Source organism: Vulpes vulpes, chromosome 16 (genome assembly GCF_048418805.1).
Source record: "Vulpes vulpes isolate BD-2025 chromosome 16, VulVul3, whole genome shotgun sequence".
NCBI classification, from domain to species: domain Eukaryota; kingdom Metazoa; phylum Chordata; class Mammalia; order Carnivora; family Canidae; genus Vulpes; species Vulpes vulpes.
Window position 1 is genome coordinate 55,962,136 of NC_132795.1, and position 13,964 is coordinate 55,976,099.

Here is a 13,964-nt window from a genome sequence, read left to right on the forward strand (position 1 = left end):
TGCCGGGATTCCCGGGCGTCTGCCTGCACCGGGCTCCCAAGACGCTTTCATACTGCCCGCGGCGGGGCGCGGTGGGTGCGGGGACCGGGTTCCTGGCCAACGTGAGCTCTTTGAGGACAGCACAGCTGGGCCTAACGCTGACTGACCACCCACCATATTCCAGATGCTTTGCACGTCTCTATTAGTCACTGAAGCTCTCAGCAGCCCTGCGGCTTTGGTATTACTATACCCACTGTACAGATGAGGACACAGACGTGAAGTGGCCTCCCTGACTCACACAGCAAGAACCCAGGTGGCTTCCAGGGGACCTGCCAGCACCAAGACCAAGCTTTCCTGCTCTCCTACCGAGGGCTGCCAATGCTCCTTGGGAAAGATGTCTAGGGAGGAACGGTGGACAGGGCACTGGATCAGTCAGAGGACTGGGTTTTCATCTTAACTTTGGGAGGCTGAGGTATTGGGCAAGGTCTCAGTTTTCCCATCTGCAATTTGGGAGGGTGAGGAGGGATGGGTTCTGTGGACCCCCTTCTAAGACAGGTAACAGAGTTTGCGCTGACCTCTTGGGGACTGCAGGGCAGGGGAGGAGGGGAGGGGACCAGGGAGGGACAGGGGCTGAAGGGGAAGCTGTCCTCCTTAACTCTTTCCTTGATGTTTCAGTCCTGGTCCTGGATTACGGGGCAGGGGTCTGAGGCTCCCCTCAGGAATCCCAGTGCCCCCTCACCCCAGGTTCCCCACCAGGCAGCCTGGCCGTGTGCTGAAAATTCAGTTACCACCCAAAGCTCTGCCTTCTCCACAAAGCCCTGCCCCTTGGCAGGGAATAGGCCACAGCTGCTAGCATGTTGCTCCTGAGAACTCACCAATATGTTCTTAAGCAACTTCCTCTCTGAACCTCGGTTGCTTTTTTTTTCTTTTGCAAAATAAGAAATAATACTTGCTCCCGAGAGCATTGTGAGGATTACAGTATAGAACGTCTGTTAAACATCTGGCATAGTCCCTGGCTTTCAGTATACTGGGTGGACAGAGGGATGGATGGATGGGTGGGTGGAAGGGCAGATGGGTGGATGAATGAAGTGGGATATGGACTGGCCGTGATCAGTAGCACTCCCGGAACGTAGCATGAGCCCTCAATCCCTGTTAGCTAAAAGAAAGCTAGAGCAGGAAATACGTCTTTGTCCACTGAAAGGTTGTAGGCAGAGAGCAGTGTGGTCTGACTTGCAACTTGGATCATTTCAGGGGCTGCAGGGAAGACAGTTCAAAGCACTGAGAGACTGGTTAGGAGGCCATCTGGGTCAGGATTGGCGGAAGCTCAACCCAAAGCAGTGTCAACAGGCCAAGACAGAAGTGGGTGGATTCGGTGGATATTCAGGAAGTGGAAGTAAAAGACTCAGGTTCAAGGGGCTGTGGGAAGGAGGGAAAAGGCAGAAGAAGAAGGAGGTTCTATAAAGCAGGAGAAGCAGGTCTGGGGAGTGAGTAGGGGGATCAGGAGGTCAGTTTGGGGCCAGTGTGTGTTTGCAGTGCCTGTGGGGGCAAGTGACAGTTGTCCCTCTAGATGTGATACTCAGGAGAACTGCTTGGACTTGAGAGGACAGGTGGGGTTGTCCTGAGCCTAGGAAGGGGAGGAAACCTCCCTCCCCCAAAAAGAGGACATGAAACGTCCCGGGGCTAGGAGCCTAGAAGGGCTCTCTGGGGAGGTGTCAAAAAGGGAGGGTGGATCAAGTCGGGGGAGAGGACAGTGCCACGTCTGGAAGAGGAATAAGTGCCATACACCAGAGACCAGGCGTGGGCCAGTTTGAAACAAGTTCACATGAGGGGTAAGTTGAGAAAGCTGAAGGTCAGTGCCCTGGAGTTGTAGAAACCTGGGACCGGCCTGACCCCACCTGCTCCCACACATGTGACCCAGGACTGGAGGCACAGTGTCACTTGCATGAGGTCACTTAGCAGACACAAGCTGTTCCCACCTCCATCTTACAGAAGATAAGACTGCCACTCCAAGACCATGGGCCTTCACAGATCGTGCTGGAAATGGCTACCAAGTTCAGAGGCAGCCTCCAAGCCTGCTCTCGTGCATTCTGAAGCCCAAGCCAATAATCACCTGCTCTCCGGCCTCCCACGGAGTCCTGTAGCTCCTCTGTGCAGGTGTCCTTAACCCTGCCGTACAGATGAGGAACCGCAGTCACAAGGCTGATACCCTTCCCTCCCACCAACCACCATTCAGGGCCTCACTGTTTGTTGAGCACGGATTATGTGCCAGACCTTGAAACACAGAGATGAAGACATCGATGGTGGTCCCTGCTCTAGGGGGGACCGACCCCTTGGGTGGGGGAGGTGGGTTTAAGTGGCTTTGACAAAACATGAAATCCCAGACGGTCCTATTTCTGATTACAGACTGGCACTCTTCACAGCTTTTTGCACGTCTTCCCCGCTTAGAAGGCAAAACCGAATGTCCCTGAAACAGTTTCTCAGGATAATGGTTACCCAGGAGGAGAGCCAAACTTCAAACGCTTGCTCCTTACACTGCCCCCTGCTGTCTCCTTCTGGAAAGAGCAGCTTTCAGGTGCTTAATACGGCTCTGAATTTGGGTTGTTTTTTTTTTTTTTTTTTTTTTTTTTAAGATTTTATTTATTTATGAGAGACACACAGAGAGAGAAAGGCAGAGACACAGGCAGAGGGAGAAGCAGTCTCCATGCAGGAAGCCCAACGTGGGACTCCATCCCACGTCTTCAGGATCAGGTCCTAGGCTGAAGGCGGTGCTAAACCACCGAGCCACCCTGGCTGCCCTGAATTGGGCTTTTGTTTTTTGGTTTTTTAATTTATTTTTTATTTTTTTTGAATTGGGCTTTTGAAAGCAAATGAGACTGGAGGAGGGTGATGCAGGGGTACAGGATCCCAGACAAGGATGTCAGCCCAGGCTCTATGGCTTGCTAGCCTGGTGACTTTGGCAAAGTCACCTAACCTCCCTGCACCTCAGTGAGAATAGTGATAGTACGCGGAGCTCATGCAGTCGAGAGGATTCCATGAGCTAACACAGGAAGGCGTGTGATGAGCACTCAGCACACTGCTGAGCAAAACTTCAGTGAGCACTGGCTTTGCTGGAGCCAGTCCTGCCTCCCTATATACTGTTGATTGGACCTGAGATCTGTGCCTGAGCCAAAGCGCCTTAATGGATCTTAAGGTCCATTCCCATTGCCCAGGGATGAACCAACCTCGCCAAGCCCTCCATGCCGGGGTTGGAGGGACAGGCAGAGAGGAAGGCCACCCCCAGGGAACCAGCCTCCAGGGCACAACAGATACCATTTCTTCACACTAAACTCCCGGGACCCACAATGACCCAAGAGTCCCTCTGCCTCCCGATGGAGCCGAAGGAACATAAACTATATCCCAAAGACCTCACCTGAGCTCATCGCCACAGCCTGTTTAGAACCTCGTGTTAGCAGCATCCCCCACATCTGAGTGGCTTATTTCACATCTGCTGTCAGTTCCGTGATGAAGATGTCACTCAGCCCTGCTGGGATCTTGTGTTCAGTCTTCCTCTTCCCACGTTCAGATGTTAGAATATTCTGATTAGCCTTGACGCTGCTGTGTTTACATCCAGCCCCATGAGATCGCTGCCCTGGCCCCTGTCTCAGAGTGGGGGTTGTTAGTTCTGAGACCTTTTTGGGTCTCCTGAGGTGAGAAACAGACATATTCAGTCAGAGAGAGTGTCCTGAGCATCCAGAAATATTCAGACAGGATTTCAGGGGCCAGTCGTCCAGGGCGTGGACTCTGTGTTTCCCCAGCTGTGCGACATCTGGCCAGTTCCATACCCTCTTCAACCCCCACTTTACACCATTTGCAATGTTTACATCATAACGTTATTCACACTTCTTAGCGCTATTACATGCAGTGGATGTTAGTTATTACAACTGACCACGTAGCTAGGTGCCATACCGGTGCTAGAGGTATCCTTCTAGCCTACGTTAGTATAATTGTGCCCATTTTACAGATGGGGCTCTGAGGGTCTGCATAACTGGCCAGGGGACTTGGATATTTTAGAACAAGTATGCCTCTGTGCTTTTACCTAGGACTTCCTCTGACTGTCAGCATTCACCAAGCCTGCCGCCAGCGCAGGGTTTGGAGTTTCAGAAGTGAAGGAGGCGCACCCCTTTTCCTGGAGGAGCGGGCCCTAATTTCTGCGGGCTCCCGGGGGCGCCGTTCGCACCGCGGAAGGGCCGTCAAATGTCTGGAGGAAGGCGGGTTTTGCACGAAGGGGCCCCAGCGGCGGGCGGCCACGGTTCCCCGGGCCCAGGGTGCTCAGCCCCAGGGTGCTCAGCCCCGGCGCCCCCTCTTCAGCCAGGGGTCCCGAGCCCGTGGGAGGCGCGGGCTGTTCGGCCTCGCCGGCAGGGGGCGCACCAGCCCGACAGGGCCATGGAGGGCCCCCCACCCTCCCCTACCCAGCGCCCCCTCCACCCCGCCTACGCGGTCCCTCTGCTCCGACTGGTTCTCTTTCCAGCTCAGCTCCGGGGAACTGAGGCCCTGACGGTCGGCCCAGTCTTATCGGCCTGCTGCAGGGACCTCATTGCCCTGCAGACGCCCTCTGGCTCCTGCTGCTGTCCTTCCGCAGCTCGAAGAATTGGTAATTGCACAGAATGGGAGTAGGGCCCATCCCCGGGGGCCCCTTGGATCCTTGGACCTGCTGCCCCAGGGGCGTCTGTATACGCACTTCCACGGGCCCAGCTCCGCGCCAAGCACTTTCACGGATTATCTCTTAATCCCAACCCAACAGGGAGAGACGATGGTAATTGCCATTTCACAATGGGGGGGGGGATGGGGGTGTTCTGTGTGCCCCCAGATTCTCCTGCTCCTCCACCCTCCTCTCCTTGGCTCCTCCGTGGCTGGGGTGGAATGAGGATGGGAAAAGAAAGGGAAGATTTTCCCTGCCTGCCGCCCATGTCCTCTGGTGTGTTTTTGCTTTGGCCAAAGCAACGATTCAAGCTGTCTAGGTTTTTTCCTGGAGGATTGTTTTGAGATTTTTGGGAGCCCCCATCGCCAGGAATGCCTCACACTGCTCTTCTTCCTGGGCAGGGCCTCCTCTGATTGGCTGTGGGTACTCTAGGACCATCTCCATGGAGTCCCACAGCTCACTCCGCTTCTGCCCCAGCCCACAACCCTCATGCCTAAAGCCCCTCTGAACAACTCCAAGTCACCATTCCTCACCCAGGTCCTGGCTTTGGACACAGACAGGGTTTACCGTGGAGTGGCCAGCCAGGTCCGCATCCCACCTGCAAGCTTTCCCAGGCCTGGGACCCACCCAGTGGCTGAGCACCCCTGGAATCCAGGACACACAGGCCAAGCCCTGCTCACTCAGCCTTCCAGGAGGGGAGGAATCCCATGCACCTCCCCCCATGGGCTGGGAGAAGTAGAGCACCCCAACAGCTCCCTGTAGAGAGAGCCCCCCTCTGCCTTCCAACTGCTCCTGCTGGCTCCGTCTCCACTGTAGGCAGGAGGGGCCCTCTCCTGAGGTTTCTAAAGCTAGTTCTTAACCACCTGGGTTGAAAGAACTACTTTAGATGGTCTAGCACCTTGTTTTAGAACGTGGGTGCAGTTGGCAGCTCTGGCTGAAACTGAATCTGAAAAGCCTGCATTTTAAAAAATAGCATTTTATTTTGAAGCAATTCCAGACTTTCAGAAAAGTTACAAAAATAATACCAAAAATTCTGGTGAAGGCTTCACTCAGATTCACCGAATGCTCACATTTTACTACATTTGCTCTTCTGTTCTCTGAGAGTAAATCACAGAGCTAATGATCTTTCACTCTTGAAGTCATCCATGCATTATTTCATATAACCACGGTGCAATTACCAAAGTCAGGAAATCAGCATCAGTAGGATGCCACTAACTAATCTACATATTTCTTCAAATCTCCATTTGCTAATGTCATAAATTTACAGTAAAAGAGGGAAAAAGTCAGGCACAGGTCGTGATCGCAGGTCCTAGATTCGAGTCCCACATCGGGCTCCCCTCAGGGAGCCTGCTTCTCCCTCTGCCTATGTCTCTGCTTCTTGCTTTCTGTCTCTTATGAATAAATAAATAAAATCTTAAAAAAAAAAAAAAAGGAAAAAGTCCTGTAGGATCTAATCAGGAAAGCATCACATTTCATTGTCATATCTCTTTATTCTTCTGATGTGCAAAGTTTAGTTCTTTGGTCTTTCTTTTTCTTTTTTTCTTTTTTTTTTTTTTTTTTTGGTCTCCTATTTTGAGGCTGTTTATTTTGTAGAATGCCCTGTTTTGTTTTGTCTGATATTTCCTCATGATCACACCCATTGTATGTATTTGGGGCAGGAACACCCAGAAGCGGTGCTGTGTCTCATGCCTCCAATAAGGAGGGACACTTGTCAGTTTGTCCCATCGCTGGTAAGGGCACCTGGTCACTTGTTAAGGTGGTCTCAATCAAGTCTGATCTGTACAGTTCGGGTCTTGCGCTTTGAATTCATCGCTGTCTTGTGGGGAGATAATTGAGACTACATTAATACCCCACTTTCCAGGGGCGCCTGGGTGGCTCAGTCAGTGAAGCACCTGTCTGCCTTGGGCTCAGGTCATGATCTCAGGATCCTGGGGTTGAGCCCTGCATCAGGCTCCCTGCTCAGCAAGGAGTCTGCTTCTCCCTCTGCCTCTCCCTTTGCTCATGCTTGCACTCCCTCTCTCTCTCTCTCTCTCTCTGTCTCTGAAATAAAGTCTTTTACAAAAATCCTGCTTTCCAGCAAACACTTTTATCTCATCATTAATTTTAATATTCATGGATGATTCTTGCTATCACTGTTACTATGATGATTGCCAAATTGTGATTTTTTTCCTGATTCCATCATTTGTTCTACATTTTTTTTAAAGATTTTATTTATATATTCATGAGAGACACACACACAGAGAGGCAGAGACACAGGCAGAGGGAGAAGCAGGCTCCCTGCAGGGAGCCCGATGTGGGACTCAATCCCGGGACTCCAGGATCCCGGGACTCCAGGATCACGCCTTGGGCCGAAGGCAGGCGCTAAACCACTGAGCCACCCAGGTGTCCCTTGTTCTATATTTCTTCATAGTATTTTATTGTCAGATGCGAGCTGCCAGAGCAGATATTACAGTGAGTCAGGCCAAGGGCCAAGTCAAGATGGCAGAGGCTGGACACAGGTACCAGGCCCATGAAGGGCAACCAGGCAGCCAGAAATTGCTGCTGGGGGGGCCAGGGGATGGAGGAGCCAGTCGGTAGTGTGAAGGTGGGCGAGCAAGAGGCCCCATACCTCCCCAGGGGATGTCTCCAGCTCTGCTCCCAGAGCAGCTCTTGATGGCTGGGAGCTCTTGCCCAGCCCAAGGCAGTCTCTGGCTGGTTCTGCCCATCACAGCACGCACCTCACCTCTCCCAGAATCCTGTGTAGCCACAGGCAGTGCATTGTAGCCCTGGCCTATCAGAAGAGCCAGCATGGTTCTGGTACTGAATTCCTACCCAAACCCACTCTCCACAGGTGGGAGGGAGCATTTACCTGCCATTTTGCACCCCAATCCCGGGGGGTGGGGGGAGAAGAGAAAGCAGTGCTTTCTGGAATCCTAGAGACAGAAGTAAACCCAATGAAACAAAATTCATTATCTACCTGCTTTCTTTATTTAAAGATTTTATTTATTTGAGAGAGAGAGAGAGAGAGAGAGTGAGAGTGTGCAAGTGAGAGAGCACAGGCAGGGAGAGTGTCAGAGGGAGAGGGAGAAGCAGGCTCCCCACTGAGCAAGGACCCTGTTGTGGGGCTCAATCCCTTCACCCTGGAGATCATGACCAGAGCTGAAGGCAGATGCTTAACCTGCTGAGCCCCTCAGGCACCCCTGCTTGCTTTATTTTAAAGTCAACCAGGCAGCATCAAAAACATTCCCATCCTTGGGTGAGGCTCTCCCTCTTCATCGCTAGCTCCTGGGTTATGCAAGCACCAAAGCCGATGCCTTTCGCTCACTAAAGCAGCCCTTGGGCTCCCACTCAGGCCCGGTTCCTCTTACTTGACTTGCTCTCTCAATGGGCTTGTAACTGATTTTCAAGCCTTTCCTGGCTCAGAAATGGGGATAGGCTGTGGGAGGGAGTGGAGGCTGGCAGGGGAAGAAGGTGAGAAGGAAGAGTGGATGCAGCCAGGCTCACTGGGGGGTAACAATACCCTGCTGCACCCCAGGGAAGCATCCCTGACCCCAGGGGACCTGGGAATTCCCACCGCCCCACCCCCACCCCGATGGTTCTGGGCCCCATGCTCTGCAGCTGGGCACATGCCTCCAGCTAATTAGGGCCTGTACTCATCCCAACCAGGATTGCAATCCTAGCCCGAACCTTCTTGCGACCTCTCTAGGCCTCAACCTTCCTTACCTGTAGAATGGGGCAGAAGAACATTCTTCCTCAGGGTTGTCAGATGAAATGAATACAAAGACACTAAGCATCCTCCCTGGCAAGGAAAGTGCTGGAGAAATTGAGCGGCTTATTAGGGTCTCCCTCAACCTTCACGGAGTTATATGTATAAATGTCAAGCATTCATTAAGACCTGTCCATGGGAGTACCTGGGTGGCTCAGTGGTTGAGCGTCTGCCTTCGGCTCAGGTCATGATCCTGGGATCCTAGGATCCTGGGATCCAGTCCCACAACGAGCTCCCTGCAGAAAGCCTGCTTTTCCCTCTATGTCTCTGCCTCTCTCTGTGTGTCTCTCATGAATAAATAAATAAAATATTAAAAAAAAAAGACCTGTCTGTGCCAGTCACTGCACTGGGGCCAGAAAGAGGACTGTGAATAAGGCAGGCATCCTCGCGGGGGTTCAGGCTGTCACAGGGAGGCAGGAATGAAGGGAGGACAGAATGTTAGTAAGAGTAATAAGGTGTGTACGAAGTGCCTATGATGCTGGCTTTTGTTCCCAGTGCTTTGTATGAATCTGATCCTATGAGGTGGGTACTGGATTAGCCCCACGTCACAGAAGAGGTACCTGAGGCACCTGCCACACTCACAGCCAAGAAGCAGGAGGTCTGGCTGCCTCCAGAGGCTGTGCTTTTAACCCCGATCACTATTACTTCTTTTTTAAAAAAATATATTTTTACTTATTACTGAGAGAGAGAGAGGGGGGGGGGGCAGAGACACAGGCAGAGAGAGAAGCAGGCTCCATGCAGTGAGCCTGACATGGGACTCGATCCCGGGTCTCCAGGATCAGGCCCTGGGCTGAAGGTGGCGCTAAACCACTGAGCCACCAGGGCTGCCCACTTCTTTTTTCTTTTTTTCTTTCTTTCTGTTTTTTTTTTTTTTTTAGATTTTATTTATTTATTTGACAGAGAGAGAGCTTGCAGGAGCAGGAGCAGGGGGAGTGGCAGGCAGGCAGAGGGAGAAGGAGAAGCAGGCTCCCCTGAGGAGTAGGGAGCCTGATGTGGGACTCGATTTCAGGACCCTGAAATCACGACCCAAACTAAAGGCAGACGCTTCACCGACTGAGCCCCTTAGGCACCCCCACTATCACTTCTCTACATGAAGCCTGGAGGTGGGGTCCAGGGAAATCATAAGGGAGCTGTCGGCCCCATGCAGAGGTGCCTCTCAGATGCAGAACCAGCAAGTCCACCCTCTCCTGTTCTGTGTTCCATCTTTCAGGTCCCCCTCACTACACCTGTCATGGTATGTCTGTCCCCACTGCTCCCCCCCCTCCCCCCGCCAATTAGGCCAATTCCCCTCCCAGGGTCTATATTTAGCTTCCATGCCTCAGATCCTGGTACAAGGCCTGTCTTGAAAGCGGGTGCTAGAATTAGTGGATGAGACAGGGGGCATCTTTGTATCTTGAGAGTCGGGGTGGTAAGAGGTCCAAGGCAGTGGGAATTGGGGTGGAGCTCCCAGGCCTGAGTGCTGACTGGCTATGGGTGAGGGAGGTAGACTCTGGAGACTCACTGCCAGGTCAGGGCACAGGTGACCCCTTGGTGGTGGCCGTGCATACTGAGACAGGGAACATGGGCCGAGGAGCAGGGTGAGAGGCCCAGCCAGCAGTGGACACAGGGGATCTGAATTCAGATGGGACCTGGGTCCAGCCAGCTGCCAGAGACCCAGATTTGAGAGTGACCGGTTCAACAAAGTGGGAGAAGCCACTGAATGGATAATGGCTTATCCATTATCCAGAGAGTGTGGGTCCACCTAGAAGCAGGCAGAGATTCTGGGGAATGTGACAGGAACCAGGAAGGATGGGCAGCAAGAAAAATTCAGACTTGCAAGGACCTGGATAGCACAACAGCTGGAGCCATTTAGGTCAAGAGCAAATGGCCCCAGAAGGGATCACTGTGCAATGGTAAAACAAAGCCTCTTGGTATTCAAGTATACCATGTTCCACCCCCACCAGGTAAATAGGCTGAAACTTCTGGTGCTTAAAATTGTAAAGCTTCAGTAACCTAAAAAATTCCATCTCTTCCTGAATGACTCATTCCCCCATAAATTCGGAATAAAGCTCCATTGTGCGTATATAGCTGGGTTATTCCAGTAGGAGTTGACACCTTATATTGTTTTGAACTTGACCTTACCTGACGGCACACCTACAATTTGCTCCCATTTCTCAGATTAGACGATGGTGGCCCCGCCCCAAAGGATCTAGAAGGCAGACCCTCTGGGGCCTCATGCAGAACTGATTCCAAGCACCAGGATCGTCCACTGTGGGTGGGGCGGGGGCTTTGGGCCGTGATCCCTCGAGGCAACCATCCAAGGAATGAGCATGTTCCGGTGCAGCTGGTTAGACAAGGCTGGGAATTGTCCAACTCTCCCTGACACAGGGGGGTGCTCAGCAAATATTTGCCAAGTGAACAAAAATTTCATCATCCTTGTTGTCCAGTGTGGCAAGTTTCTGCCTGGAACACACGGGGTGGGTGGCGTGGGTGCTGGCAGAGGTGGGGATCCTGCGGTAAGTGGTTAATCATTCTGGGAGTTCAGCCTTGCAAGAGGCAGGGTGGAGCCCAGTCAACTCCTCAAAGTTAAACTACAACTTTGGGAATCCTAGAAAGGCAAGGCTCCTTTCTCCTGCCTCTGGGCAATTCTCTGAACCTGTCCAGACCCATCGAGGACCTTCCCAGGAGGAAACATCTCAGCTGGCATCAGCAAGGGTTCCTGGCTGGGAAGAGGCCAGGGTGGGGGAAAAAAGCCTAGCCAAACCCCTTGCTTAAATGCCATAGCTCAGAGTGTCTCCTCACAGAATTGGGAGACAACACTTGGCCTTCTTCCCTGAGCTTGTCATTCGTGTTTCCAAACCCTGAGTGACAACCCATTCTCCCCTGGAAATCTGGAAAGCCACCAGAGGTAAGACCAGTGGGAGGGGCTTCCACCCTGAGATTTCTAACTCCAGTTAGGCCCCTCTCTCAAGCCCTGTGTCCTCGGGGAAATCACTCAACCTCTCTGAGCTCGTTTTCTCACTTGTAGAATGAGTCTGTTGCCACTTCACAGTACTCCCTTCTTTCTGGAAATATGATAGCATTGGCCAGTTTCACTCCCTGGCTGGGAAGCCTTTCGAGGGCAGAAACATAATTCTTGTATTTGTTGTCCTCTCGCTCCAAATGCTGGAAGTACAGGAGGCACGCGACATGCCAAATAAGTAAAAGTTCTTTTAAAAAAACAACGGGCAGAACTTTCCAGAACGCTCGGTGAGATGCGGAGGAGCGGCGGCTGCCCGAGCTGCGCCCAGCAACGCGCTCCTTCCCGCTCCCCCACACCGGCTTCGGCTCTCTCACTGGCTGTAGAAAATGGTGAAAGAAACCCCTTCTATGATGTTTTGGGGGTCAAACCCAATGCCACCCAGGAGGAATTGAAAAAGGCTTACAGAAAACTGGCCTTGAAGTACCACCCTGATGAGAATCCAAATGAAGGAGAGAAGTTTAAACAGATTTCTCAAGCTTATGAAGTGCTCTCTGATGCAAAGAAAAGGGAATTATATGACAAAGGAGGAGAACAGGCAATTAAAGAAGGTGGAGCTGGTGGTGGTTTTGGCTCCCCCATGGACATCTTTGATATGTTTTTTTGGAGGAGGAGGCAGGATGCAGAGAGAACGGAGAGGTAAAAATGTTGTACATCAGCTCTCAGTAACCTTAGAAGATCTATATAATGGCGCAACAAGAAAACTAGCTCTGCAAAAGAATGTGATTTGCGATAAATGTGAAGGCCAAGGTGGTAACAAAGGAGCAGTCGAATGTTGTCCCAATTGCTGAGGTACTGGAATGCAAATAAGAATTCATCAGATAGGACCTGGAATGGTTCAGCAAATTCAGTCTGTGTGCATGGAGTGCCAGGGCCATGGGGAACGGATCAGTCCTAAAGATAGATGTAAAAGCTGCAACAGAAGGAAGGTAGCTTGAGAGAAGATTCTAGAAGTGCATATTGACAAAGGCATGAAAGATGGCCAGAAGATAACATTCCATGGTGAGGGAGACCAAGAACCAGGACTGGAACCAGGAGATATTATCATTGTTTTGGATCAGAAGGACCATGCTGTTTTTACTCGACGAGGAGATCTTTTCATGTGTATGGATACACAGCTGGTTGGAGCCCTGTATGGCTTTCAAAAGCCAATATCTACTCTTGACAACCGAACCATCGTCATCACCTCTCATCCAGGTCAGATTGTCAAGCATGGGGATATCAAGTGTGTGCTAAATGAAGGCATGCCAATTTTCATAGACCATATGAGAAGGGTCGCCTAATCATCGAATTTAAGGTAAACTTCCCTGAGAACAGCTTTCTCTCTCCTGATAAACTTTCGTTGCTGGAAAAACTCCTACCTGAGAGGAAGGAAGTAGAAGAGACTGATGAAATGGACCAGGTAGAACTTGTGGACTTTGATCCCAATCAGGAGAGACGGCGCCATTACAATGGGGAAGCATATGAGGATGATGAACATCATCCTAGGGGTGGTGTTCAGTGTCAGACTTCTTAATGGGGCCGGTGAATAACACTGCTGCTGGCATTTTATATGCAGTAGTGGATGAGTGAAGGACTATAATCATAGCTCACTACTTGCTATTGTTTTTGTTTTAATATTCAACTATAGTAGTGTTTTAAAAGTTAAATGAAGAATAAACTCAAATATAAAAGCTCTGACTTTGCCCTGTATGTATGACGACTTCAGTGTGCAAGATAAGTTTAATACTGTAAAAACTACTTTTAAAAAATCTCCCCTAGCGTTTGTTAGGCCATACCTTGTAATTGATTGCAGCTCTATGTATATGAAACAGTTTAGACTGAAATGCTAGGTGTATGTATTGACTTCAGTGTATGACCCTTAATTGTTAAGCTATGAAGTTAAAACTTGTATTTAATTGGCAATCAAAGAATTTATTAATTTGTAGAGAAGTGTTGGTCTGTAGTTACATTACGTAGGATTTATTGTGATGCCTCTGCATTTTATTGCCTCAACTGTTACTTGAAGATGGCATGCTATGTAATTTGGCCTGTGGTATCAGTGATAGAAAGGATACCTCTCTAAAGAAGGGGTTTATCATATGCTGCTGCTTGAGGGCTTGCACTTGTAGAATTGCATTTCCTTCTGTGCCATCTTTTAAAAAAAATATATATATATATATATATCAGTCCTGGTTACACTTTTTTTCCTTCTCTTTGGACCATGATAAACTTCAGAGTAGTGACTTCAGGAGCAGGGTACCTTAGAGTGAAGAGACATTTACGTGGAGAAGTTAATTTGCATGTATGAGACAGAAGGTGTCTTCTAGGTATGTGACAGGCTTACTTTAAACCATTTAACTTATGCTCCGAAGTAACTGTAATTTCATGTTGGTAGTATAGCAAATTATGATGAATAGCTTTAATTGTATGTTTAAAAGTCATGTTCACAAGCTTAAATCTGGAATCAGAATTAAGCAATTGAAATGTATGAATGTCTCCTTAATATACTGATTACAAAGCAAAATAAAAAAAAAAAAAATAACAGGAACACTTGATATTTACTCTGTGCCCAGCACCACACT

The 13,964-nt window shown here is 50.3% G+C and overlaps 1 pseudogene; it reads left to right on the top strand.

The window, feature by feature from the left end:
• Window positions 1-11,494: 11,494 nt before the first annotated feature.
• Window positions 11,495-13,866, top strand: LOC112929099 (dnaJ homolog subfamily A member 1 pseudogene; annotated as a pseudogene).
• Window positions 13,867-13,964: the final 98 nt, after the last annotated feature.